This window comes from Sus scrofa, chromosome 14 (assembly GCF_054392235.1).
Source record: "Sus scrofa isolate SSC_HxYL_T2T_F1_AM1 chromosome 14, Sscrofa_HxYL_maternal_Yorkshire_Landrace_v2.0, whole genome shotgun sequence".
Lineage (NCBI taxonomy): Eukaryota > Metazoa > Chordata > Mammalia > Artiodactyla > Suidae > Sus > Sus scrofa.
In genome coordinates this window covers 102,715,078-102,741,153 of record NC_139396.1, presented here as the reverse complement: position 1 = coordinate 102,741,153, position 26,076 = coordinate 102,715,078, and the positions used below count along the sequence as shown (strand labels likewise).

Genomic DNA, 26,076 nt, shown 5'->3' with positions numbered 1-26,076 from the left:
AGGTGGAGCCACACCCCACCCCCAGCCCAGTGGGGCCAATTAGAGCATTTACAGTAAAACGCAGGAGGAGATGTTCCTCTTTCTCCATCTTGCTTCATTTGCTGAAGGAGCACCTATGACATTACACAGATTAATACTCCACTGAGCAAATTAATCCTTGGGATTTCACTCACTACCTGTGGCTTATAAATTTTAATTGGCCCTAAACCGCCACCTGAATTGATGTGAGCGTGTGGTGATGCAAGGAAAGACATCAGAAACACTGCCAACCACACTTGTAGCTTCTGGAAGGAAGGAGGGGCACCACATTCCAGGTGCCAAAGGGCTGAGGGAAGGAGGGAACACCTTTCAGCTGCCCGCAGTATTTCCATCTGCATTCAAAGGGCTGGGGGGAAGGATGAAAATGCAACCTGTGGCCTCCTCCTTGCTTCTGCTTCCCTCATCTCGCCCATGGTTTAAATTCCACACTAATTCAACACCTCGACAAGTTGTGATTAAGCACCTGGTATGTACCACATGCTGGGCTGGGGGTGGGGAGGAGTCGATGTACTTAGAGATCACTGGGTTTTAAGAAAGGGAAACCCACTGAAATGCCCTTGGTTAGAAGTGGAGGCAGCCTTGTTGTGAAGACACCCAGGTGTCACAGGGTGAGGGGGTCCTGCAGGAATTGGCAAGGGATCAGAGCCATACTCTTCCTATGTCACTTTCAGGGGAGTGGGCCCTCCTTTCTCTCTATACACTTGCTGTGCTTCTCCCTCTCCATAGACAGGCTTCTCACATTTGCACACAGTCTTCCTCATAGCTGCTCAGACATGGCATCCTCAGCCCCATTCTCCCCAACTAATGACCTTCCAACTCAGCCCCCAGTTAATGGACTCAGTCACTGTGTCTCAATTTGAATTTCCAGGAGAAAAGAACTGAGTCTCCTCACCACCCTTGCTCTTGCGAGGCTCATCAAGTGCTTTGGTTTTTTGAAGCTTTATTTTCCTCTGACCCCTGACTATCCCTTCTCCAACCACTCTGCTAGGAGCTTCTGAGCACAGCTTCCACATACCATCCTTGAACTTGACATCTAGCACTTTGAGAGGCTCCACTCTGTCCCTCCTCTGCCACACCTCTCTCTCCTTGTGGTAGAGTCCATGGGTCCAGGGAGATGTGTCTATCCCAACAGCACTGTGTGACCTGCACTGATCCTCTTCTCTCTCCAGCTTAACCACATCTGCCTCAGTGCCCAGATGTGTCTATCCCTTCCAGACAAGCACTAGCCAACAAGACATTCCACAATGGTGAAGTTCTACAGGCACTGGCCAATGGTAGCCACTCGTTACATGTGGGAAAGGAGCCCTGGAAACTTGGCTACTTCTGCTGAGGAGCTGAAGTTTTTTTTTTGGGGGGGGGGTTGTTCTGTTTGTTTTATGGCCTTGCCCAAGGTATATGGAGTTCCTGCGCCAGAGCCACAGTTGAGATCTATCCCACAGCTGCAGCAACAATGGATCCTTAATCCACTGTGCCAGGGCAGGAATTGAACCTGCATCCCCGCACTCCAGAGACGCCTCTGATCCCACTGCACCACTCTGAAGCATTTGTTTTAATTTTACCTCTCAACTAGTCTCCCAGCCCTGCCTGACAGCAGTGTTGAGTCACTTCCCTGACTATAAAGTATCAAGTGACCCTATATCACCTATATTTCAGAATAAAGTCTAGCTTTTCATCCTAACAGTAAGGTTTTATAACCTGCCTCTTTCCCACTCCCCCCCCCACACACACTGTCACACAGCAATGTCCACACCCCTTCTCTACGCTCTTTGAACAAGCCTTGCCTTTCTCACCTCTATGCCTTGCAAAGACTTCCCTCTGCCCAAAGTGTTCTCGACCTTGTACTCACTCCCAGTACTAGTAAACTCCTAGTCCCTAGTGCAACCTTCAAGTCCCAGGTGCACTGTCACCTCACCAGCTCCTCTGTGACCTGCACTGACCCTCTTCTCTCTCCAGCTTAACCACATCTGCCTCAGTGCCCAGATTCCAAGCCCAGGCCTACATAAGCTTTGGGTAGACCTGGACCTTTGTAGATTTAACACTGAGATGATATCTACACCACTGCCATACCATATTAATTCCTCTCAAGGTCCCATACATGAAAGCATCCCTGGAAGCCATGGCAAATGAGTAATCTGCCATTTTTCACAAGTAGTCTTTAAATCTCACTCTGGAAAGCTAGTGTGCAGGGCAAATTCTGCAGCTGCTTCATGAACCCAACTAGCCACTTGACATCCACTTCTCAGTACGTACTGGTTATTCTCTTTTCATTATTTGTAAGTGATTTTTTTTTTTTACTGGGAAAAAAAAAATTTGTGAAGAAAATCCCCTCTCATCTGCCAGCCAAACAAAGCTCTACAATAGTGGTGTATATATACATATTTAGATACAAATCAAGATGGTCTCAGGATATAACTTCCTAAACCCCATGAGTCTCCTGCAGTGGTTCTGAGGGTGATCCCTGAACTAGAGATTCAACACCACCAGGGAACCTGTTAGATATGCAAATTATCAGCCCTCCCTAGACCTGCTCAATCAGAAACTCTTACGCTTTAATGGTTCTGGTTTATTTATCTATTATGAGAGTTCCTGAAGATGGGTGCTCTGCCATCCTCAGCTGTCCATACCCAGCCCCCAGTCCAGTGCTCTCAAGTAATGAGTCTTCCATAGCTCAATATGTGTGCACTGAATAAACAAATGAATGCATGCATGAGTGAATGAATAGAAAGTTAAAAACAAATAGAAAAGAAATTAAGCAACAGATGCAAAAGACACTAAGAGAACTTTTATTAGGCATTCAGACCTTCTAACCCAGTGAGTAGAAAGGGAAGTGTGAAAGGACAATGCAGGCATTACAGATGCCCCTTCAGATCTCTCCTCTCCATCTCTTCATCTCCACCCCTGTACTGAGACTTAAGTGGCAACACTTGGCCACACAGCCTCTCCAACCCACATCCCAGGCAAAAACTCCTGTCCAAACAACTTCCCCCAAGAAGAACCCCAGAAGCAAGGGAGCACTTGGTCCTAAACGGCCTGTGCAGGACCCATAAATTAATTACTTAATATCATTTACAGAAGGCCAGTTGGTCTCGAGATGAATGGAGCTAAATGCTGTTCTTGGCATCCAATTTAAAGATTCAAGGCGCCAGAAACACAAAGGCAGGCTTCTTTCAACTTCCAGACTAGGCTGCTGAATAAAGCTGGAAGGATGGGATTGGGGGGAGGGGGACCTATTCAAAAAAGGAATAAGAGTTTCTTTGGTGAAGAAATATTAATCTCAATATTCACGTGGCATTAAAATATATGTTTGAGATATCCAGAATGAGATGTTCATAAATAGATAAGCTCTAAGTGGATGATTTTTTAGCCTTGATTTTCCTTTACTGAAATATAATTAACACTTCCTGAAACCAGCTAGCTTGGAATAATTTAGTTCAATTGTAAGTATGCAAAACACTTAACAATTAGCTCCATGAAATGAGACCAGCCAGCACTGAGCTGACTTCATTAATGCCCTAAGTGCATATGCCCTATTATAAGAGCTTTCAGAAATATTGTATAAATCTGAAATGCCCCCACAGAATGGAACAGGAAGGGAGTTTCCGATTATTTTCATTCATTTGAAAGCTATGTCTCATAAACGCAGCGGTCTGAAAGATGACAGCAATTGGTTTTAATATTTTTACAGCCGCTTCCAAGGTGGTAAAAAGAAAAGAAACCAAGGTATTGTAATGGGGTCTTTAAAGCCTGCATGATTTAACCTGCCATAAAGAGGGGCAGCTTGAGAGGCAGGAAAAGCTCATGGGTTTTCTCAGAGTCAGGGGCTCCGGGTTCAGCTGTGTGGCTTGGCATATGTCCTTCACCTATCTGAGTTTTCTCATCTATAAAGTGGGGATAACCAGGGGTACTATTCAAACAATTAAACATCAGTGCAGCACAAGGCGTTACCAATCAGAATGGATGCTAGCAGAACTGTAGGCACAATGGTATGGTCTGCATGCCCCTGTACCCTTGCCTCTTCACCCTGGTTGAACATCGGAGCAGCAGAGTAAGAATATCTCCCTCAGAGGGCTGTTGAAAGCATTACAAGAGATAACGAATGGGATAAGGCTTCAAAGGAGGAAAACTCTATTCAAACACTGAAGATGTGGATAAGTTTATAATTCTTCCTTCTTTTTTAGATACTGGCTGGAGGTAAATAAAGCCTTTATGAAGTTAAAATCAGCTTAGGCTACTTCCATTTCTTGAAGCTCTGAGTGAAAAATGAAGAACTGCCAAAGCCAGAATTTAAAAAAAAAAAAAAAAGTACAGTATTTTAATCTGTGAATTTACCAAAATATTGTTTTCATCCACCAATCCAAAACAAAATGCAACACGGTGTTATTTTGCTAGTCATAAAATGAAGCCTGTATTCTTTTAATTGAAGTATAGCTGATTTACAATAGTGTGTTAGCTTCAGGTGTACAGCACAGTGATACACACACACACACACACACATACATATGTTTTAGGTTATTTTTCATTATAGGTTACTATAAGATATTGAAAATAGCTCCTTGTGCTACACAGTAAACCCCTGTTGCTTATCTATTTTATGTATAGGGGTTTCTATCTGTTAATACCAAATTTCTGATTTATCGCTCTCCCCCTCCCTTTGGTAACCATAAGCTTGTTTTATATGTCTGTCTGTTTCTGTTTTGTATATATATTCATAATTATTATTAGTATTTTTAGGGCCTCACCCACAGCATATGGAAGTTCCAAGGCTAGGGGTCAAATTGGAGTGGTAGCTGCCATCTACACCAGAGCCACAGCAACATGGGATCTGAGCTGCATCTGTGATCTCCATTGTAGCTTGTGGCAATGCCGGATCCTTAACCCACTGAGCAAGGCCAAGGATCAAATCCACATCTTCATGAATACTAGTCAGGTTCTTAACCTGCTGAGCCACAAGGGGAATTCCTGTATTATTTTTTAGATTCTACATATAAGTGATATATTTGTCTTTCTCTGACTTAGCATGATAATCTCCAGGTCCATCCATGTTGCTGCAAATGGAAATATTTCATTCTTTCATGGCTAATATTATATATATATATATATATATATTTAAATCAATCATCCATTAATGGGCACTATTGTAAATTGTGCTGCTATTAACACTGGGGTGCACGTCTTTTCAAATTAGATTTTTCTTTTCCAGATATATGCTCAGGAGTGGGATTGCTGGATCATATGTAGTAGCTCTATTTCTAGTTTTATAAGGAACTTCCATACTGTTTTCCAAAGTGGCTGCACCAATTTACATTCCCAACAAGGGTAGGAGGGTTGTTTTCTCTACACCCTCTCCAGCATTTATTATTTATAGACTTTTTGATGATGGACATTCTGACCAGTGTGAGGTGATGCCTCACTGTGGTTTGGGTTTGCATTTCTCTAATAACTAGTGACACTGAGCATCTTTTCATGTGCCTATTAGTCATCCATATATCTTCTTTGGAGAAATGTCTATTTAGATCTTTTGCCCATTTTTAAATTTTTTTAATATCAAGTTGTATGAGCTGTTTGTATATTTTGAATATTAACCCCGTCAGTTGCATCATAATCAAATATTTCCTCCCATTCCATAGTTGGTCTTCGTTTTGTTAACAGTTTTCTTTGCTGTGCAAAAGCTTTTAAGTCTGACTAGGCCCTGTTTATTTTGGCTTTTATTTATTTTGCCTTAGGAGACTGATCTAAGAAAATACCACTACAATTTGTCTGAGAATGTTTTGCTTATATTCTCTTCTGTGAGTTTTACAGTATCATGGTATATTTAGGTCTTTAAGCCATTCTGAGTTTCTATTTTTGTATGGTGTGAGGAAGCGTTCTAATTTCACTGATTTACTTATAAGTATCCAACTTTCCCAACACAACTTGCTGAAGAGACCATCTTTCCTCCGTTGTATATTCTTGCCTCCTTTGTCGTAGATCAACCGACTGTAGGTGCAGGAGTTTATCTTTGGAGTCTATTCTATTCCATTGATTTATACATGTTTTTGTGCCAGTACCATCATGAAGGCTGTATTCTTGAGAAGTACAGAGCACTATAGGTAATGAAGCCAGAAATGAGACCCAAATTCAAGACTGCAAGATACACATCTTTTTTTTTCTCTTCAGCCCACCATCAGGCTCTGTGACCATATATGTGACCCCATGGGGTGATGACATCAAAAGTCCACATCTGAAGCTCTTCTGTGGCCTGAGTCAAATGTCCCTCCCAGGTTCCTGTGCAACAGGTCCTAGAAGAAGGCAGACGTAACACCTGGGTCCCCCCACAAACAAGGAAGGTAGCAAGGAGCTGGTTCCACCTCTGTAAAATCCTGGCTGAATGTGAGTTCTTCCCCACTTCTGGGCCATAACTCTGTCCATGGGACAGGCCATCTCCCCTCAGGAGAGCCAAAAAACAGGAGACACACTGAACATGACCCTCAGCATCTGCATTCACCGCACAAGAGAGCTCCCCAGGGGAAGAGAGACGTGGTGCATCTCAATCTGGGAGAAACAGGCAGCAACATTAATTGGGTTAAAATCTACCAAGTAGGCCTAATTTCTGAGACAATCTGGATGGCTGGTCCAACTTCAGACAGACCAGCTTCAAACCCCAGCTCCACCATTTACTAACTATGGCCTTGGCAAGTAGAGCAGTTGTTGAAGCCTCAGTTTCTGTTGTAAATAGGGGGAAATAATTCAGCCTTTCATGTGTTGAATCCCCCTTTACAGATACAGAAACTAAGGCTCAGAGACATCAGGTCAGGAAACTAAGGCTCAGAGACATCAGGTCACGGGCCCAAGATCACACTGTAAATGAGCAGTAAAACTGGGATTCCTGCTTGCATCTTTTACATCAAAGCTCACACTAGCTCACCCACTCATCACACTGCTTATAGAAATGCATTTAGGTGGAAGCACCCACCACAGTGTCTGCCCTGGAGAAGGCACTTATAATTGTCTGTGAAATGTCAATAGAAAATATTAAGGATCTTGTATTAATTTCCTACTGCTACTGGAACAAATTACCACAAAATAAGTGGCTTAAAACAACAGAAATGTAGTACCTTATAGTTCTACATGTCACAAGTCCAGAATGGGTTGGCAGGGCTGCACACCTTGTTGTAGGCCTTAGAAGAGAATCCATTTCCTGGCCTTTTCCAGCTTCTAGAGGCTGCCCACATTCCAGGCCTCATGGCCTCTTTCTCTATCGTCAGATCTGGCTGCAAATCATCTCCAAATCACTTTTTCTCTTTCTGAACTTTTTTGGAGTTTGGCTGCATCCGTGGTATACAGAAGTTCCTGAGCCAAAAACCGAATCCAAGCTGGAGCTGCTATCTATGCCACAGCAGCAGCAATGCTGCCTTAACCCACTGTGAGAGGCCAGGGATCAAACCTGAGACACTGCAGAGACAACACCAAGTCGCAAACCTGCTGAACCACAGCAGGAACTCCTCTCTCTTTGAACTTTGCTTTCATCATATCTACTTCTCTACCTCTGTCCCTCATGCTTTTTTTCTTTTTTCTTTTTTGTCTTTTTAGGGCTGCACCTGAGCCATATGGTTCCTAGGCTAGGGGTCAAATCTGAGCGGTAGCTACCGGCCTATGATGTCAGATCTAAGCCACATCTGTGACCTACGCCACAGCTCACAGCAACGCTGAATCCTTAACCCACTGAGTGAGGCCACGGATCAAACCTGAGTCCTCATGGATGCTAGTCAGATTCATCAACCCCTAAGCCATGACGGGAACTCCCTGTTTCCTTCTTATAAGGACCCTATGCAGACAATGCCCCTCCCCCATCCAGATAATCTAGATAACCTCCCCAACTCAAGATCCTTAATTTAACCACTTCTGCAAAGTCTCTCTTGCCACATAAGGTAACATATGCACAGAGTGTGGAATTAGGATGTGGACATTTTGGGAAGCTCTTCATTCAACCTATCATAGAACTTAATAAAAAATCATAACAGCCATTCTTTCTTTAGAAATGAGCCAAAAGCTTTAGCATATGGTTACAACAAACTTAATTCCAGATTTTCAAGACAAGATTCAATATCAAATGTCGGCATTCTCTATCAATAATAATAATAATTTAGTGGCTACTGCTTACATATTTGGTATAAGTGCCTTCCAAGGATTGTCTCATTTCATCCCCCAAAAAATGCCCTGTAATTTAGACATTATTTTCCCCAATTTACAACAGAAACTGAGGTTTCAACAACTGCTCTACTTGCCAAGGCCATAGTTAGTAAATGGTGGAGCTGGGATTTGAAGCTGGTCTGTCTGAAGTTGGACCAGCCATCCAGCTTGTTGTCTCAGAAATTATGGCCACCAGACGGCCTGTATGTGGACCAAAAAGTGCTTTAGAAAATATATAAAGGTCTTAATATATAAAGTCTTAATATTAAAAGGACGCACAAGGAATAATAAGGAAGCACTTGGGGCCAAATCCTAGTTCTGCCACTTTGACCTCAATTTCCTCATCTATAAAATGGGCTTAATAGTACTCCTCTCCTAGGGTTGGAGTCATTAAACAGAGATAATGCATGAAAAGCACTAGTGTTCTATATATATTAGCTAGACAAGGAGAAAGACCAAGCATGGTCCTAAGGGTCCCAGCATAAGGACTAACACTGGTCAACCCTGAGCCACTTCCTTCTGTCTGGACCCAAGTCTCCCCAAAGTGTGCAGTGAAAAAGATGAACTAAGCTGCTCTCCAAGTCACCCCTCTCTCTGATTTCCTGGGAGAAGACCACATAGGCAATCTCTGACTCCAGACAAAAGGCCTTTGGAATGCAGCTTCCTGACACTGCAAACATTCTCATTTTTCAGTCCCGGGGCAGCCTCAGAATGGATGGGAATGTGTAAAAAGGTCTTAAAGAATCTTGCTGAGAACCACTTCCCACAGATGCCCTTCAAGCCTCCTCCAGCAGAATCGTTTATCAGGCATATAAAAACATGGCTATGACTACACAAGGTCTGGAGCCTGGTCCCAAGCTGTGTTTTACATGGGGATTAATGACTAGTGTAATCAACCAGGAAAGGTTGGCTCACACAGCTTGGTGATGACATCATCTGGGCAGCTCCTTTGTCCCTGGGAAGAGAAGCTCCACCCCTCGCCGTCTCATATCCTTGGGAGTCCCAAGGCCAAACTCCAGTGTCAAAATGCAAGAGACTGATAGACGATAATATAAGGAAAAGAACATGTGTGTGTGTGAACGTATATATATTTTATATATATATATATATATATATATATATATATATATATAAATACAAACTGGGTCACTTTTTTTTTTTTTGGTATTCTTAGGGCCACACCCATGGCACATAGAGGTTCCCAGGCTAGGGTCAAATCGGAGATATGGCTGCTGGCCTAAGCCACAACCACAGCAACACAAGATCTGAGCTCCATCTGCGACCTACACCACAGCTCATGGCAACACCAGATCCTTAACCCACTGAACAAGGCCAGGGATCAAACCCACATCCTCATGGATACTAGTCGGATTTGTTTCCACTGCACCACAATGGGAACTCCTAATAAAAAACTTCTTTAAAAATAAAAATAAAATGAAATGAAGTTGGCAACAACAAAAACACAACAGACAATAGGCAGGGCACTGCAACAACAGCCACTCTCTGGAAAGAGGCCCAGAGGCCTGCCCCAGGTCAAACAGTAGACTTGCACAGCTCAGGACTATCTGATCAGCCACTAATAGGCAATATGACCTTGGGCAAGACACTTGCCCTCTGTGCCTAGTCATCAGGCCTGTTCTTCCCAGCAGGATTATGATAATTAAATGAGATTCCATGGGTGAAATATTGAGCACAGTGTTGGGCCTATGGGAAATGCTCAGGAAATAGTATTATAAGTTTCATTTGTTGTTTTGCCGCGCCCATTGCACAGCCAAGTTCCTGGGCCAGAGATCAAACCCACACCATAGCAGTGACAACTCCAGACCCTCAACCCGTTAGGCTACCAGGGAACTCCCTAAGATTCCTGACTAATGGGGACACGTGTCTCCCACCCTGTCCTCCCTCCTTCATGGGCTCAAGATGACATGAATTCAGAAACCCACCACTAAACTGTGGTCTTGTGGGCCTCTCCTGTTCAGAGCCTTTAGCAAGCAACTATCCAGTCAGAGAGAACAAGACCACAAGAAACTGAGGCTGGTCCTGCCCCCCTGCCTGTCATCTGAGTGAGACAAATGGCTTCAGCTTATCCCTGGTCTACAGCAGGTATGTTCAGGCATACCTGCCCTGCCCACATCCCAAGCTGAAGGGGCAGTCTTATGTAGCCATGTTTGTACCACATATTCTCTTCTGAATGGTCCAGAGATGGATACTTGACCTAAGGACATCAAATATCCAATGACCAGATTATTTTTTCTCAAGAATTTGGACCAAGTTAGACAGTGGGGGACAATTGAGGTCGTGTATATTTATGACCACAGCTGGCCCTATAGCAAACCAAGCCACCTGCAAACAAGCTGAAGCAGAGGGGTATGCAGTAAGCAGAGGAATCTCTGCCTGCAGAGAGGGAAACAGGACAAAGGTTCAGAGAGAGGCAAAGAGCAAAGGTCACACAGTTCAAGAAAGATGGGAAACAAGAGAGACAACCTACCTCACTATCTGGTGATCTCCCAGATCTGGTTCCCATGAGCTGGCTGGCCTCACTTCCCACCTAAAGAACCCTGTGCTGCTCCAAAAACCACATCCTGCCCAACCTGTATGTGAGCTAGCTCACACAGATTGTGTTCCATACAAGCAATGACTCCCACCTACAGTAATGATGCCAAAGGGCAGGGGTGTATCTTTAAGGAGCCTCTGGCCCTGGTGTAAAGGATCAGATTCCATGCCTGTCTGAATATTCTTCTCTCGGTTCTTCTCAGGGGCCCAAGCCCCATATGCCTATAAAGACTTCCCTGAGTTCCTGGGCAGCATGCAGATTAGGCAGCCAAAGAATTAAGGCATCACAGCTCAGCTGTCTTTAGAGATAGAGATCTGCAGAATATTCCTGGAGTTACTGCCCTTCACTGAGAAAGCTTCAGTGAGGACACAACACGATGGATTGTTTGTTTTAGTCTCCTAGAACTGAAAGAGTCTCCTCCACCAAATAAAAATAAAACCCTTTAAGGCCACTGCATCATTAGCCAAGAAGGCCATTTGGGGTCAAAAAACCTGGGATTCAAATTCTGTGTCTTGGAGCAAATAACCTCTCTCTGTTGCTCAAATTTCTTATCTCCTATGGAGATAGTATCTGACTGGTATGGAAAAGACTCAGAAAAATAATGCATCTAATTTGTAAATCAACTATAATTTAATAACAAATAATTTTTTAAATACATGAAACAAAATTTTAAATAAAATATTGTAAGAGGTTGTCTGTCCACCTGCCTACATTTCTTTCATTGTAAGTGACTGATAACAAGTAGGTACTAACTAAATGTACTGTGACAGGCAGGGGGAGCTGCTTGGTAAATTTTTTTCTCTTTTTAGGGCTGTACGTGTGGCATACAGAAGTTCTGGGCTAGGGGTCAAATCAGAGCTGCATACGGCAACACTGGATCCGAGCCACACCTGCAACCTATTCCACAGCTTGCGGCAAAGCCAGATCTACTAAGTGAGGCCAGGGATTGAACCCACATCCTAACGGAGAGTATGTTGGGAACTTAACCTACTGAGCCATAATGGGAACTCTTAAATTGGTTTTAAGAAACTCATTAATGATAGAGGAAAAGCCCACTGAAATGGGAAAAATCCAGGTAGAAGTGTGAGTAACATTTTACATTTTTGTAGGACTTGATCTTTTAAAACACTGTCTCACGACCACTCTGGGATATAAAGGAGGCAGAACCACTATCCTCAACTCACTGATAAAGCACTTGACTTCCCCATTGCCTTTTCCATCCCTCACCAGGATGACCCAATTCTGCTTTGCACACAGAGGGAACCGTGAGTAGACTCAGGTAGAACAGTTACTCCTATGGAGCACCATCTCTTTTCCAGATTCACAAGTACAAGAATATCTTAAGACTAGGAGCTGCTTCTTTTTGTCCCTGGAAATTTAGAGGGGCCTCTGAAACAGGTCCAGTTTAGGGGACATGGCACTGTGGATCTCCAAAAGCCAGGCTGGGGAGCCTCTGCCCAATGGAGGAACAGAGCACTTCTGCCATTTCCAGAACCACTCTCAAGTGGACACAGTTTATAAGACTCCTGGGGCTCTCCAACCCTGTGTCACAAAATACAGCCCAGAACTAAACCCTCATTCTGAGGCGCTCTAATGGTTTCCGTAGGTCAGCCTTCCCCTACAAGTACCATGGAAGCCACCAGGAATTAAAAATGGAATCCCTAGAAACTGGCTGTCCAGATTTAAAGCCTGTCCCTTTATGACCTTGGACACTTTGCTTACCCTCCCTAAGCATGTTTCCTCCGCTGGTATAGTACTGATTTCATCAGGCAATTGTGAGGATGAAGTGAAATAATTCAAGAGAGTTCTGCCCCAAGGAAGGTGCACGGAAAGGGCTCAACAAACACTTGCCCTGCTCGTGCTGTGGATATGACATGCATGTCATAGAACCCGCTCACCCAGCCTGCACTAGTCTATGAACACTTTGAAAGCAGAAACTGTATCTTATTTGTCCTGCTGTCCCTCAATTCCCGGCACAAGCTCTGACACAAATTGGAAGAATGAAGAAACAAATGAATGGGCTCCTCACAGCACATTCGGCTCTCAAACTGTTTGGCTCTGGTTATAATGAAAATGCATCCTGTGAGTCCATACCTGTCACCTGGGAGAGTCAGGGGCCTAAGCATGGGCTTGGGATTAAGACTTCCATGCAACCAAGATGTAATACTCCTAATGATAGATGATGCATGTGTAGATGACTGTGAGCCAGGACCAGGGACAGGGATACCCAGCTTCCTCTGAGGCCCAAGAACAGATTCTCAGCTGGGACAATGGCTCCCTGCAAATCTCTCTCAACACAAACACAAACACACATATACATGTATTCATATGCACATGCATACACAATCAGGACTGGGAAGAGAGGCTTCAAGCTGACCTCACCTAGAAGGTCCCAATCCTCCTGGATGAGGCTGGGTGAGTAGAGCCAGAAGCAGGGGGAGTTAGGCCAGGAAGGGATCTATAAGGATACCTTGGGGTCCACAGGTGGGTCCTTTTCCCTAAGGGTGTGTCCAGCCATGTACAAAATGACAATGCCAATAGAGATGGCTCTAACTAAGATGCCTAATCAAGGCATCGGATGTAATTTAGACACCAGATTCTGGGGAAAACGACAACAACAGACTCAGAGGCCAAAAAGAAAGGGAAGTCATGAACCAAGGAGATTCGGAATTCAGACCAAAAGCTGAGCCGAAAGGAAGGTCAGGATGTGGGCACAGGGTCTATCCCTGGGATAGATAGTTGCCTTACCCCAAATAGCTTCCCATCCTCAAATGGTTTCCTCAGAGAAGTAATGTCACCATTACCTACTGGAGACAGTGATGTCAAAGTAGGAAGATACCATGTGATCAGCTACCCTACTCTATCATTCACCCTATGGTGGGATGGACGCAGGGATAAAGGCTTGCTGGAGAGGTGTCAGCCACAACTCTTCACAAAAGGAGGAAGAGAAGTCCAGGAATGGGGACAGGAAACTAGTCCGTCTCTTACCACTCCCTAACCTGCATATTTAGACCCCAGGAACACAGAATTGCTCCAAATTCTCAGCAAACTCCAAGCTATTCCATGCCTCCATGCTTTTGTGCTTGCTGTTCCCTTTCCCCAGGATGCCCTTCCTACATTTCTTACCCTGCTAGTTATTATAATTTAACACTGAGCTCAAAGGTCATCCCCTCCAAGAAGTCTCTCCTGAGTGCCTAAGTGCTCAAAGGTTAGTGAAATAACCTCTAAGAGCTCTCCACCCCCATCCCTGAGCTCTTATCTTTTCATATCGACTGTCTCCCTTAGGTCCATGGTCCCTACTGAGCCAAGAGCTCCTTGAAGATAGGCTTCGTTTTCAGTCATCCTTGGATCCTTGGTACCTATCACAGGGCTCAGTATATTAGCTGCTCAATTAAGTGCTTGTTAAGCAAGTTCTCACAACGGAAAAAATATTGCTTCAGATTGTGGAGGTGAGAAGGGAAGGAGAGATGAGCACCATAAAATTTGGTGGGATGTACAAGCAGAGATAAAACAGAGAGCACTCAGGGCTGCTGCCAAATGTTTGCAGGTCTCCTATGTGGAGGTGATAATCAGAGGTATCAGAGGATCTGAGCTCTTCCAGTTGGAAGGTGTCTTGCAGGGTGGGAGACAAGAATTGGAACCTTCATTATGCTCCTAGGATGGTTCCAATCATATACAAACCTTCACTCTGAATATGACAGGATTCAAGTGGGGTTCTTACTGTAGCCCAGGTACTGGACACTAGGGCACACAGCTAAGGGTAAAGAGGTGCTCACTATCATACATAAAGACAGCCACCAGCAGCAGATACTTCACCCAGAGAATTCCTAAAAAAAAAACCAACTAGCCTCGCCAACACCAGGCCCTACCCCAACCATCTCCCTCACCTCCCCTTCTCCCCCCACCACCACACAATCTATATAAAATATAAAAGACTGGGGAGAGAAGGGAAAGAGAAAGTTCACTGGGAGGAGTTCTTGCTGTGGCGCACTGAGTAAAGAACCTGACAGCAGTGGCTCAGGTGGCTAGAGAGTCTTGGATTGAACTGCTGGCCCCAGGAACTTCTATGTGCTGTGGGTGCAGAGGGAGGGAGGAAGGCCGGCCACTGGGAAAACTGGTCTTTCAAAGAGCATGCTCGAGAGACTCACTCATAGAAATGAATGGTGTCCACAAGAAGGGGGGAGCCCATACCACCACTAGCATAAGAAGGGGGAGGTGTAGAGTGACAGGAAGAAGTGGGGATCCACACCCTTGATCCCATGTCCCCCACAAGGCAAAGAGAGGCTTCAGCTACTCCTGTGAAGCCACATGGATGTGCAGAGGAGAAAGGATGAGCCTGAGCCCAAAGACACCCCAAGAAGCAGTGTCCCACCCAGAAAAGACCATTCACGTGGCTGAAGGGAGGCCTGCTGCCTCTCCCTGGAAGCATCTTCAGTGATGAATGGTGCTGGCAGGAGACAGACCCTGCCCAAGGACATCAGCCCCACCATCTACGCAGAGACCACCAGGTCAGCCATGGCAGCAAGTCAAAAGAGATGCCTCCCACCAGCCTAGGGACTGCTTCTCTAGGACACCCTGCCTCCACAGCCCATGGTCTCTGCTCCCAAATATGAAGGAATGAGATCCAAGGCTCTGGAGTTGGAGGGGGAGTGAAAGAACAAACACCCACCCCCAACCCCACTTCCATCATCTGACTAGGGTCCGGCCTACATCAGGCCAAGGGGAGAGATCAGCCAGTAGTTTAGAACCAGCCTGGACTAAAAGTGACCATAAAGCTAGGGAGTCCATTCAAGTTGATGTTAAGGGTAATTTGACAGAGATCAGCAGAAAGCAGTGATTGGAGGAAGATAAATCCATTCACGTTCCTTTGCCACCAAGTTGCCACTCGTCAATAAACCAGTTACACGGAGGCCAGAGGCTTCTGCCCCTCTCTGGGCTGATAGGCAAAGGTAAGAGGGAAGAGGTGGAGAGTTCTCACCCCCCACCTCTTTCTCAGTAAGATAGAACTTAAGTCAAAACCTCCTCAGTCTTAATTACCAAACAAAAAAATAACCAGACAAGCCTCTCACTGTATGTCTTTATTTATACTGTCATCTGCTCTAGCATTTTAATATCCAACTTTCCGTTGGAAGACAGATGCCTAGATGTTCACACCCTGTTCTAATGGCTTAATACCCTGGGTACTGGAGCAGGGAGGGGGCTGCAAGGAAGGCGGGGGGATGAAAGCCACCACCACATTGAGCACAACTTTGGAGCAAATGGGTTTGAATATTCATTAAACAACATTTAATTTAAACACCCAAACTCTGAGAGCAGCAGCATATGGCCTGTTTTATTTTACATAAACTGAATAGGAGGTTGGGCCATTAGTTTCTGTAGACATACTGTTCATTACCAATGAAGAATTCTTTCCTTTGATGACACCCCTATACTCTACTGGGCCTCTGCCCTGATGCCCCCACAGGCTCAGAGAGCCAAAGCTGAGGGCTCCCTGGTGGCTCACTCATGGTGGCACAGCAACATCAACCAAATACCCACCACTTATTAGGAGGCAGACCAGAATTCATTAAGAAAGAAGATTCTGGAGGCCTCCTGGGGCCTTGGTTTGTGCTTTGGGAAAGTAGATTAGACAGAATTCTGGTCCTCCTGGATTGAGCCTTAGAGGCTGGGCCATAGTAACCAGATGGCATGAGGCTTGACCTCCTCCGCCCAGACACAACTGACATGCAGTGGCTATGCCAGGCCCTTGGTCTTAGGATTGTGTACATGTTTATACAGAAGGCTCTGGGTACAAAGCTAGATGTGTGTCCACAGCTTGTGTGTGTGAGCATGTGTGTGCTTCTGTAGGAGAATGTGTACATGTGGCCCCAAGTGTCACATCTGCATGTGTGCATGTGCACACACATGCAATGTCTCTTTGACTGTGCCTATAGCTGGATATGTGTGTGTACACACCACAGGTTCAGCTTGTAGGAGGTGTCCTCTATAGCTCTGTGTGAAGGTATTAGGATCCCAGAAGGTGTCTACACGTCCATGTGCACCTATATGCACACATATTCATAATGTGTGTATGTGTAAGGAGTTTTGTTTTGTCTAGACAACTACTCCTAACTCAGGAGTTCTTAACTTGGGGCCCACAGACATTCCCATGGGGTTCATGGATAGAATGCAAGGGGACTGTTAACTTGAATGGGAAGAAATGACATCTTTATTTCAGTAATCTTTTTTTTATTTCAGTAATCTTTTTATACCCACAATCATAGCATATGGAGGTTCCCAGGCTGGGGTCGAATCAGAGCTGTAGCTGCCAGCCACAGCCACAGCCACAGCAATGCGGGGTCTGAGCTGTGCCTGCAACCTACACCACAGCTCATGGCAACACCAGATCCTTAGCCCACCAAGCAAGGCCAGGGATCGAACCTGCATCCTCATGGATACCAGTCAGGTTCATTATTGCTGAACCACGATGGAAACTCCCTCACTAACCTTTTTTAAATTATGAATGTAAATAACAAACTCCAGTAATTTGATCAATTCCAGTGACTTTGTTGCCAACAGAAAGCACAGATATTTTCACAGAACATTGCAGCTGTTATAGATATCTTGAAATGTCCTTCATGCTCACCATCAGAACTTTGAGTTGCATTGTAGTTGAATTCAGCACCCAATTATCAGTTAGGCTTTCTTCAACAACCAGGACAGAAAAGTCAACTCTAACTACCCTAAACTATAAACAGCATGTACTAGGCCCCATAATTGGAGCCCAGGACAACAGGTGCTTCAGGTTGGTTTGAGCAGGGTTCTGGCTGTTTCACTGCTAGATTCTCAGCTCATTCAGCTGTGAATCTCAACCCTGTCTTCAAGCTGGCTTCCCCCACAATAGCAAAATGTCTGTGGCAGTTCTAAGCCTCATATTGTACATGATGCCACCTGGAGCAGAAGAGACCTCCTTCCAGCTATTAAACAGAAGCTTTCCCACCAGTTCCAACTGGTACAACCTCAATCAGCTGCTTTAGCCAGGGGCAATTCCATGCACTGTTTACCCTAGGTCTGGGTCACTCCCCATCACCAAGCTATCACGACAGCAGGAGTGGGTGCTATACTTTTATTGGCTTAAGGCAGTCAGACCCATCCCTCCCCCCAAGAAGAACAAGTGGAGAGAATGGTAGGGGGATAGAATAGATGCCTGGAGAGGCAATTGAAAGACCCTCCAAGATCTACCTTTTCATGAACTGCTGAGCAGGCATCTCAACTTCCAACCTAACTGGCAGTACCTGGGGTAGGAGCTATCTCATGCCTCCCTGTCCATGAACCCCAAGGTGATCACTGGGAGAAACACTTGGTACATGTCCTCAGTCACCACGGCAGGCCCTCAACCTGCCACTGAGGACACCAACAGCTGCTCTTAGTCACTGCCACACAACCTGTGGCTCATACCCTCCCCCAGAGAAACCAGAGTGGGTTTGGGGGTATTGTTTTTGTTTTTGGCTGTGCCCAGAACATACTGAAGTTTCCAGGCCAGGGACAGAATGTGCATCATAGCAGCAACCCAAGCCACAGCAGTGACAGCAGTGGATCCTTAACCCACTGAGCCACCAGTAAACTCTCCAGAGTTCTTCAATAAGATACTGTTGGGGGACAGGAAGGTTGGGTTCTCCCCCTAGTTTAGTGAGGAATTCTTTTTTAGGCCTCAGTTTTCCCACATGGTCCAAGAAGGAATTAGACAAACCAAATCTAAAAGCTCTTCTCAATTGACAATTCATACATCACAGGAAGGGAAGAGCTTCTAAACCTTGGTATTTGGTAGACCTAGAACTCCCACCATCTCCCATCCAAGATTCTAGTCACAGCCTCCCAGATGGTCTTCCCACTCATTCAACTCTGCTAGCCAGCCCACTGCACTCCCACATAACCACTACTAGGTCGGTCATTCATTTTGCAAGTATTTATTTATTCTGCTGGGTATCAGGCACTGTTTTGGGTACTGGGATAAAAAAAGCAAACAAATTAGACACACGTCTATTTTAAAAAGGATCCCTGCTTTCATGAAGCTTCCTTTCTAGTAGGTAGATAATCGATAAAGACGAAAATACTGGAGTTCCCACTGTGGCTCAGTGGTAACGAACAAGACTAGTATCTATGAGGACTCAGGTTCAATCCCTGGCCTCACTCATGGCTTAAGGATCTGGCATTGCCATGAGCTGCAGTGCAGGTCAAAAGCAGCTCAGATCCTGCGTTGCTATAGCTGTGGCACAGGCTGGCAGCTATAGCTCTGATTTGACCACTAGCCGAGAAACTTCCACATGCTGCAAGTGCAGCTCTAAAAAGACAAAAAAAAAAGAAAAAAAGAAAGAAAATATGAGAAGTAAATGCTGATGAGAAAAAACTAAAACCATCAAGGAAATTGATCAAGGAAATTTGAGGAAGGCTGCAATTTTGATAAGGTAGTGAGAGAAGACTTCAGCAGAGACCAAAAGGAAGGGAAAGAATGACTCATGAGGTTTGCTGGGGGAAGAGTGGGCCAGGCAGAGGGAACATATGCAAAGGCCATGGGGTAAAAAAAAAAAAGGCTGAGAAGCTGGAACAGCAGAACCAGCATCTGGGCAAGGAATGGGAAACGAGGTCTTGGGCCCTACGGATCATGGAGAGCCTTTTGGCATTTCCTTGAATGAGATGTGTAGCCCCTAGAGTGTTCTGAAGAGAAGGGTGACTTCATTTGACTCTGACTTTCACTGCTGCATGAAGAATAAATTGAAAGGACAAAGGTGTAATCAGAGTACAAGAGAGAGCCAAGGCAGTAATAAGGTGAGAAATGTGGGAACTTGAACCAGAGAAGCTGTGGAAGTGGTGAAAAGCAGTCAGATTCTGGATATATTTTTGAGGAAGAGCCAAAAGATTTGTGAAGGGACTGGACAAGGGGATAGAAGAACGAGTTGAAGCCTTTTATAGGGCTTTCAGCTGGAGCAAGGAGACGACAAAAGTAACAGACAAGTGTAGGGAAGGCCATGGAGCATGAGGGAAGCTGAGAAAACTGGAAGCTCATTTTCTGGCCTGTGCCCTTCGGAAAAGGTATCATTCCTCTGCTTAAAATCTTCCCGTGAAATGATGGAAGACAATATGAGAAAAAGAATGTATGTATGTGTGTATAAAAAACAGTCACTTTGCTGTACAGCAAAAACTGACAGAACACTATAAATCAACTATAATAAAAAAAATTATTAAAAATATATTCCCATGGCTTACTACAGCCCAGTACTACCTTGCTCTGCCTACCCTTCCAGCCTTATTTCCCATACACTCCCCAGTGCTGTCTCTTCTACCTTTCACAAACCCATCTGCTTTCTCTTGTCTCCAGATCTTACACCTGCTCTTCTCTCCTCAGGCTTGCAACTCCACGCCCCAGTTCCTTCAACTACAAAAAGGAGACAGAAAGTACAGTACCAGATGATTTTCAAGGGACCCTCCAGTTGCAGGAGTCTCCATTCTGTGGCCTGGGGTTTCTGCATCCTCCCTTGCCTGGTGTCAGGGAAGACTAGTGGCCCTCAGGCTAGAGTCCAGGCAAGAGTGTCACCACTGGGCTGGGACCCTTGGCAAGAGCCAGCCAAGGCTTGAAGAGAAAGCTTGGAAAGGATGGAGAAGCCAGATGTGTGCAAGAGTCTGAGTGGAAGTAGGAGTGACAACATGGTCTGGAGTAGATAAGAACCTCAAAGCCAATCTGCCTTTGCCGAAGCAGAGCCCTCTACCTGGGGTCCTCCCTTCAACCCTGCTCATCCTTCACAGCAGTTCCTACAGCCTCTTCCTTGAACTAGTTCAGTGCCTCCTCTGCATGGCCAGCCCAGGCTCTCTAGCCATCTGTGTAACAGCACTCAGCTTACAGGCTCAGAATCTTAAACAGAACTCTAGGCAAGCCCTCCTCTGGGGAAAGTGAGCCGTGGGGGTGAGAACTTTACCTACATCACATAGCTAGTTGGTAGGAAAACCACTCAAACTCTGAGCTCCAGACTTTAAGGCCAGGGTTCTCTCCAAACTCAGCTCAAATTCTCCCCTACCCCCACCCAAGCCCTCCAGCTGACTCTGAACCCTTCCCTTCCCAACTGCAAGAAGTCAGTGGTGGACACATTGGTCTACTCCCTCTCCCCCTGTGACTCAGATTTCATTTGCTCACCTTTACCCTCACCCACTCCCACTCCTGACAGTTAACCTGCACAGGGGATATGTCTTAAACTCTTTATGGAATCAGATCAGCAATATACTCTGTCCAAGACCTAAGCTTCTTGCTGAGGACACAAGCCCTTTATCCAGCGGGCAACTTGTTCTTTGTGTGTGAGGGTGGGAGTGAGGGGCAGGGAGCCTGAGGGGCTGTGATCCAGGGCACTCCCCCAGACACTGGCTTGCTCTTAATCCAGTCATCTCCTCTCACCTTCAGGATGTGAAGAAATCAGAGAGAATCCTTCTCTTCTCTCACCCTCCCTCACCTTCCGCTCAGGGATGTTATGAGAATTAATGGGATAACAGATGAAATGCCTCCAAGGAAGCAGACTACATAAATCCAAAGTGTTGTTATTAAATTCCAAATTTAGCTCTTGGGATCAGTGAGGCATGATGGATCTGAGCTGGGAACAATCCTAGCTGCATGGACAGGAAGTCCTTGTAAAGCCAGAAAAGCCACAACACACAAGCTTTGGGGGTCAAAGTAAACTTTAAAATATCCCACAGGCCTACACCTTACAGAACGCCCAAGAAGCCTCTAGGGCAATCCCACAAAGTAAGCAGCTAGACGCTGCCTGTACACTAACAGTGACAGGAAGCTCATTACTGCCCAAGGCAGCCCCTGCCATCTCCCATTAGTTCTAAGTTTTAAAAACTTCCTCCTCTCCAGCCAAATCATTTCACCATATTTTCCACTCTGGTACAAATCTCGCTCTTTTTTCTCACTCCTTTCACATGATAGCTCTTGACCAACAGTATCTCTCTCCACTCATTTCCAACTTAAAGACCTCTAGACCTTTCAAATATGCCTCACAGACCATGATCTGAAGGCAGGTCACCATCCTGATACTCTTTTCTCAATGGGCTCTACCTCATGTCCTCCAAAAAATACCACCACCCCCAGGAGTGAACCAACAGGACAGGGCAGAACAGGACCCACCAACCATGCCTTCATTCTAGGTGCCCACTTCCTACGGAGGCAGCTGGAGGTGATGCCTTTTTTTTTTCTTCTTCAACCATCCAAAGCACACTGTGAAATCAAATAATCTACATTCAAATTTCAGGCCATAATCTTTGTCATACATGTATCTGGCTAGCAATAGCCCTAAAGAACCCCAGAAATGATATTCAAGCTGAGTGGGACCTCCTGGAAGCAGAGAACCACAGCACAAGGCCAAGTTCAGCCCTTAGAGCCACACTGACATAAGTCCAAGGCACAACTCTGCCACATACTGAAGGACCCTCAGGAAATGGCTGAAATCCTAAGTTATAATTAGCTTATCTCTCAGATGAGGACAATACTCACCCTGAAAAACTGCTGTGAGGGAAAAAGAGAAAATATGTAATATGCCTAGCACTGTAAATAGCAGGTACTTGATAAATGAAAGGCATTATTGTTATATTCAAAGTCATATGGACAGAACACTAAACCAGATATAATGGAAAAAATAAAAATCATTAAAGGAGTTCCCGTTGTTAATGAATCCAACTAGGAACCAGAGGGTTGCAGGTTCGATCCCTGGCCTCGCTCAGTGGGTCAAGGATCTGGTGTTGCCAAGAGCTGTGGTATAGGCTGCAGACGCGGCTCAGATCCCAAGTTGCTGTGGCTCTGGCATAGGCCGGCAGCTACAGCTCCAATTAGACCCCTAGCCTGGGAACCTCCATATGCCGCAGGAGCGGCCCCAGAAAAGGCAAAAAGACCAAAAAAAAGTCTTATGGAAGCCCTGACAGCAGTTTCCAAGAATAGAAAACTCAGGAAGCAGCAACAAGGTCCACTGATTTTCCACAAGCGTGCCAATACAGTTCCATGGGAAGGCACAGCATTTTCAACGAGTGGTGCTAGGACAACTGAGGAGTCACATGCAAAAGAATGAAGTCAGACCCTATCCTAACACCATCTAATAAAAACTATCTCAAAATGGATCATAAACCTAAATGTAGGACCTAAAACTATAAAGCTCATAAAAGAAAACAAAACTATCTTTGTTGTGATTTTGGGTTAGGCAATTCTTAATTATAACATCAAAAATGTAAGGGACAGAAGAAAAAAATAGCTTGGAATTCATCAAAATATAAAGATTTTTCCCTTTTAAAGAACACAATCAAGGAGTTCCCGTTGTGCCTCAGTGGGTTAAGAACCTGACTAGTATCCATGAGGATGTGGGTGCGATCCCTCGCCTCACTCAGTGAGCTAAGGATCCGGTGTTGCCGAGAGCTGTGGCCTGGTCACGGATACAGCTGGGATCTGGTGTTGATGTGGCGTAGGCAGGCAGCTGCAGCTCCAATTTGACCCTTAGCCTGAGACCTTCTATATGCTGCAAGTGTGGCCCTAAAAAAAAAAAAGGAAAAAAAAAAAAAAAAAAGAACACAATCAAGAAAGTGAAATGATAACTCAAAGAATGGAAGAAAGTATACGCAAGTCTTATGTCTAATGAGAGATGTATATCTAGAATATATGAAGAACACCTACAACTCAACAATACTTGTAGCAACATGGATGGACCTAGATAATATCATACTAAGTGATGTAAATCAGAAAAAGACAAATATAAGTTTATGTGGAATCGAAAAAAACACAAATGAATCTATAGACAAAAAAGAAACAGACTCAAAGACAGAGAAAACAAACTTATGGAGTCCCCGTCGTGGTGCAGTGGAAACGAATCCAACTAGGAAACATGAGGTTGTGGGTTCCATCCCTGGCCTCGCTCAGTGGGTTAAGGATCCAGTGTTGCCATGAGTTGTAGTGTAGGTCGCAGACGCGGCTCAGAACTGGCATTGCTGTGGCTGTGGTGTAGGCCAAGGCCAGTGGCTACAGCTCCAATTAGACCCCTAGCCTGGGACCCTCCACACGCCGCGGGTGCTGCGCTAAAAAAGACAAGGAAAAAAAAAAAAAAAATCTTTGGACTTCCCATCGTGGCGCAGAGGAAACAAATCCGACTAAGAACCATAAGGCTGCGGGTTCGATTCCTGGCCTCACTCAGTGGGTTAAGGATCCAGGGTTGACGTGAGCTGTGGTGTAGGTCACAGATGTGGCTTGGATCTGGCGTTGCTGTTGCTGTGGCTGTGGCGTAGGCCAGGGCAATAGCTCTGATTAGACCCCTAGCATGGGAACCTCCATATGCTGTGGATGTGGCTCTAAAAAGACAAAAGACAAAAATAAATAAATAAATTAGAAAACAAACTTATAGGGAGTACCCATTGTGGCTCAGCAGATTAAGAACCGAACTAGTATCCATAAGGATTCAGGTTCAACCCCTGGCCTCGATAGTAAAGGCATTATCATTATATTGAAAGGACCTGGCCTTGCCATGAGCAGTGGTCTAGGTTGCAGATGCAGCTTGGATCCCACATTGCTGTGGTTGTGATATAGGCCGCAGCTGTAGCTCTGATTCGACCCCTAGCCTGGGAACTTCCATATGACATGGGTGTGGCCCTAAAAAAAATGAAAGAAATAAAGAAAGAGAACAAACTTATGATGGTTATAGGGGTTGGGGGCAGAGGAGGGCAGGGATAGACAAATCAGTGGTATGGGATTAACAGATACAAAGAACTAAGCAACAAGGATTCACTGTATAATGCAGGGAACTATATTTAATTATCATATAGTAACCTACCATGGAAAAAAATCTGAAAAGGATATATATACCACTTTGCTGTATACCTGGAACTAATACAACATTGTAAATCAACTACACTTCAATAAAAAGGACAAACCCAATTCTAAAATGAGCAAAAGACTTTTCTAAAGATATATAAACAGCCAACAAGCACATGAAAAGATGCTCGGTGGCATTATTATCGAATGCAAATCAAAACCATAACAAATACCACTTCATACCCATTTGGAGAGCTAAAAATCAAAAGTATGGATAATAACAAGTGTTGACAAGGATGTGAAGAAATCAGGACCCTCATATACTGCTGGTGAGGACATAAAATGTTGCTGCCTCTATGGAAAATAGCTTGGCAGTACCTCAAAATGTTAAACACGGAGTTGCAATATGACCTACCAATCCCACCCCTAGGTATATAATCCAAGAGAAATAAAAAGATAATGCCCACACAGAAACTTGTACATGAATGTTCATAATAGCAAAAAAATGGAAACAATTCAAATGTCCACCAATTGATGACTGGATAAATATTACATATCCATATAACCGAATATTATTTGACATACTGCTGCATGTCACCACATCAACCTTGAAAAAGTTAAAGAAGCCAGATATAATATCATACACATAGTATGATACCATTTATATTAAATGTCCAGAATAGGCTAGTCCATAAAGATTTTAAAGCAGATTAGTGGTTTTCAGGGGCCACAGGGAGGAACAGGAGAGAATGCCAGTGGGTAAGAGGTTCCTTTCTGGAGGGATGAAAATGTTCTAAAATTAGATAGTAGTTACTGTTGCACAAGTAAATATACTAAGTATGACTGAGCTGTATACTTCATAGGGTGAATTTCAAGGTATGAGAATTATATCTCAACAAAGCTGTATTTTTAAAAGGAATGAAGTAATGATAGACGCTAAAATACAAAGCTTAAAAACACTAGGCTAGGGAGTGCCCGTTGTGGCTCAGTGGTTAACATAGATGATGACATTAAACATCCAGAAAAAAGGCATCAAGGAAAAAAAAAAAAAAAGGAGTTCCCATCATGGCTCAGTGGTTAATGAATCCGATGAGAAACCATGAGGTTACAGGTTCAATCCCTGGCCTCACTCAGTGGGTTAAGGATCTGGTGTTGCCGTGAGCTGTGGTGTAGGTGAAAGACGCAGCTCGGATCTGGCGTTGCTGTGGCTCTGGTGTAGGCCAGCAGCTGTAGCTCCGATTCAACCCGTAGCCTGGGAACCTCCATATGCCGCAGGTACAACCCTGAAAAGACAAAAAGACAAAAAAGACAAAAAAAAAAACAAAAAAAACACCACTATGCTAGGTAGAAGGACACAATCACAAAATACATTTTGTATAATTCCATTTATATGAAATGAAGATGTCCAAAAGATAGGTAAGTCTACAGAGGTGAAAAATAGATTAACGGTTGCCCATCCTGCTAATCACAGGGTTTCTTTTTGGCATGATGAAAATGTTTACAAGTT

At 44.6% G+C, this 26,076-nt stretch overlaps 1 protein-coding gene and 1 long non-coding RNA gene across 5 annotated transcripts in view; both read right to left on the bottom strand.

Moving 5' to 3' along the window:
* The window catches only part of RPS24 (ribosomal protein S24), a 109,940-nt gene that overhangs the window by 66,123 nt on the left and 17,741 nt on the right, over positions 1–26,076 (bottom strand). The gene's annotated exons all lie outside the window — the stretch shown is intronic.
* Positions 16,970–23,331, bottom strand: LOC146396903 (uncharacterized). The gene is made up of 2 exons (XR_014828223.1): positions 19,048–23,331; positions 16,970–17,066 (listed from the first exon to the last, which is right to left on the bottom strand). It is a non-coding gene; the product is annotated as an uncharacterized LOC146396903 (long non-coding RNA).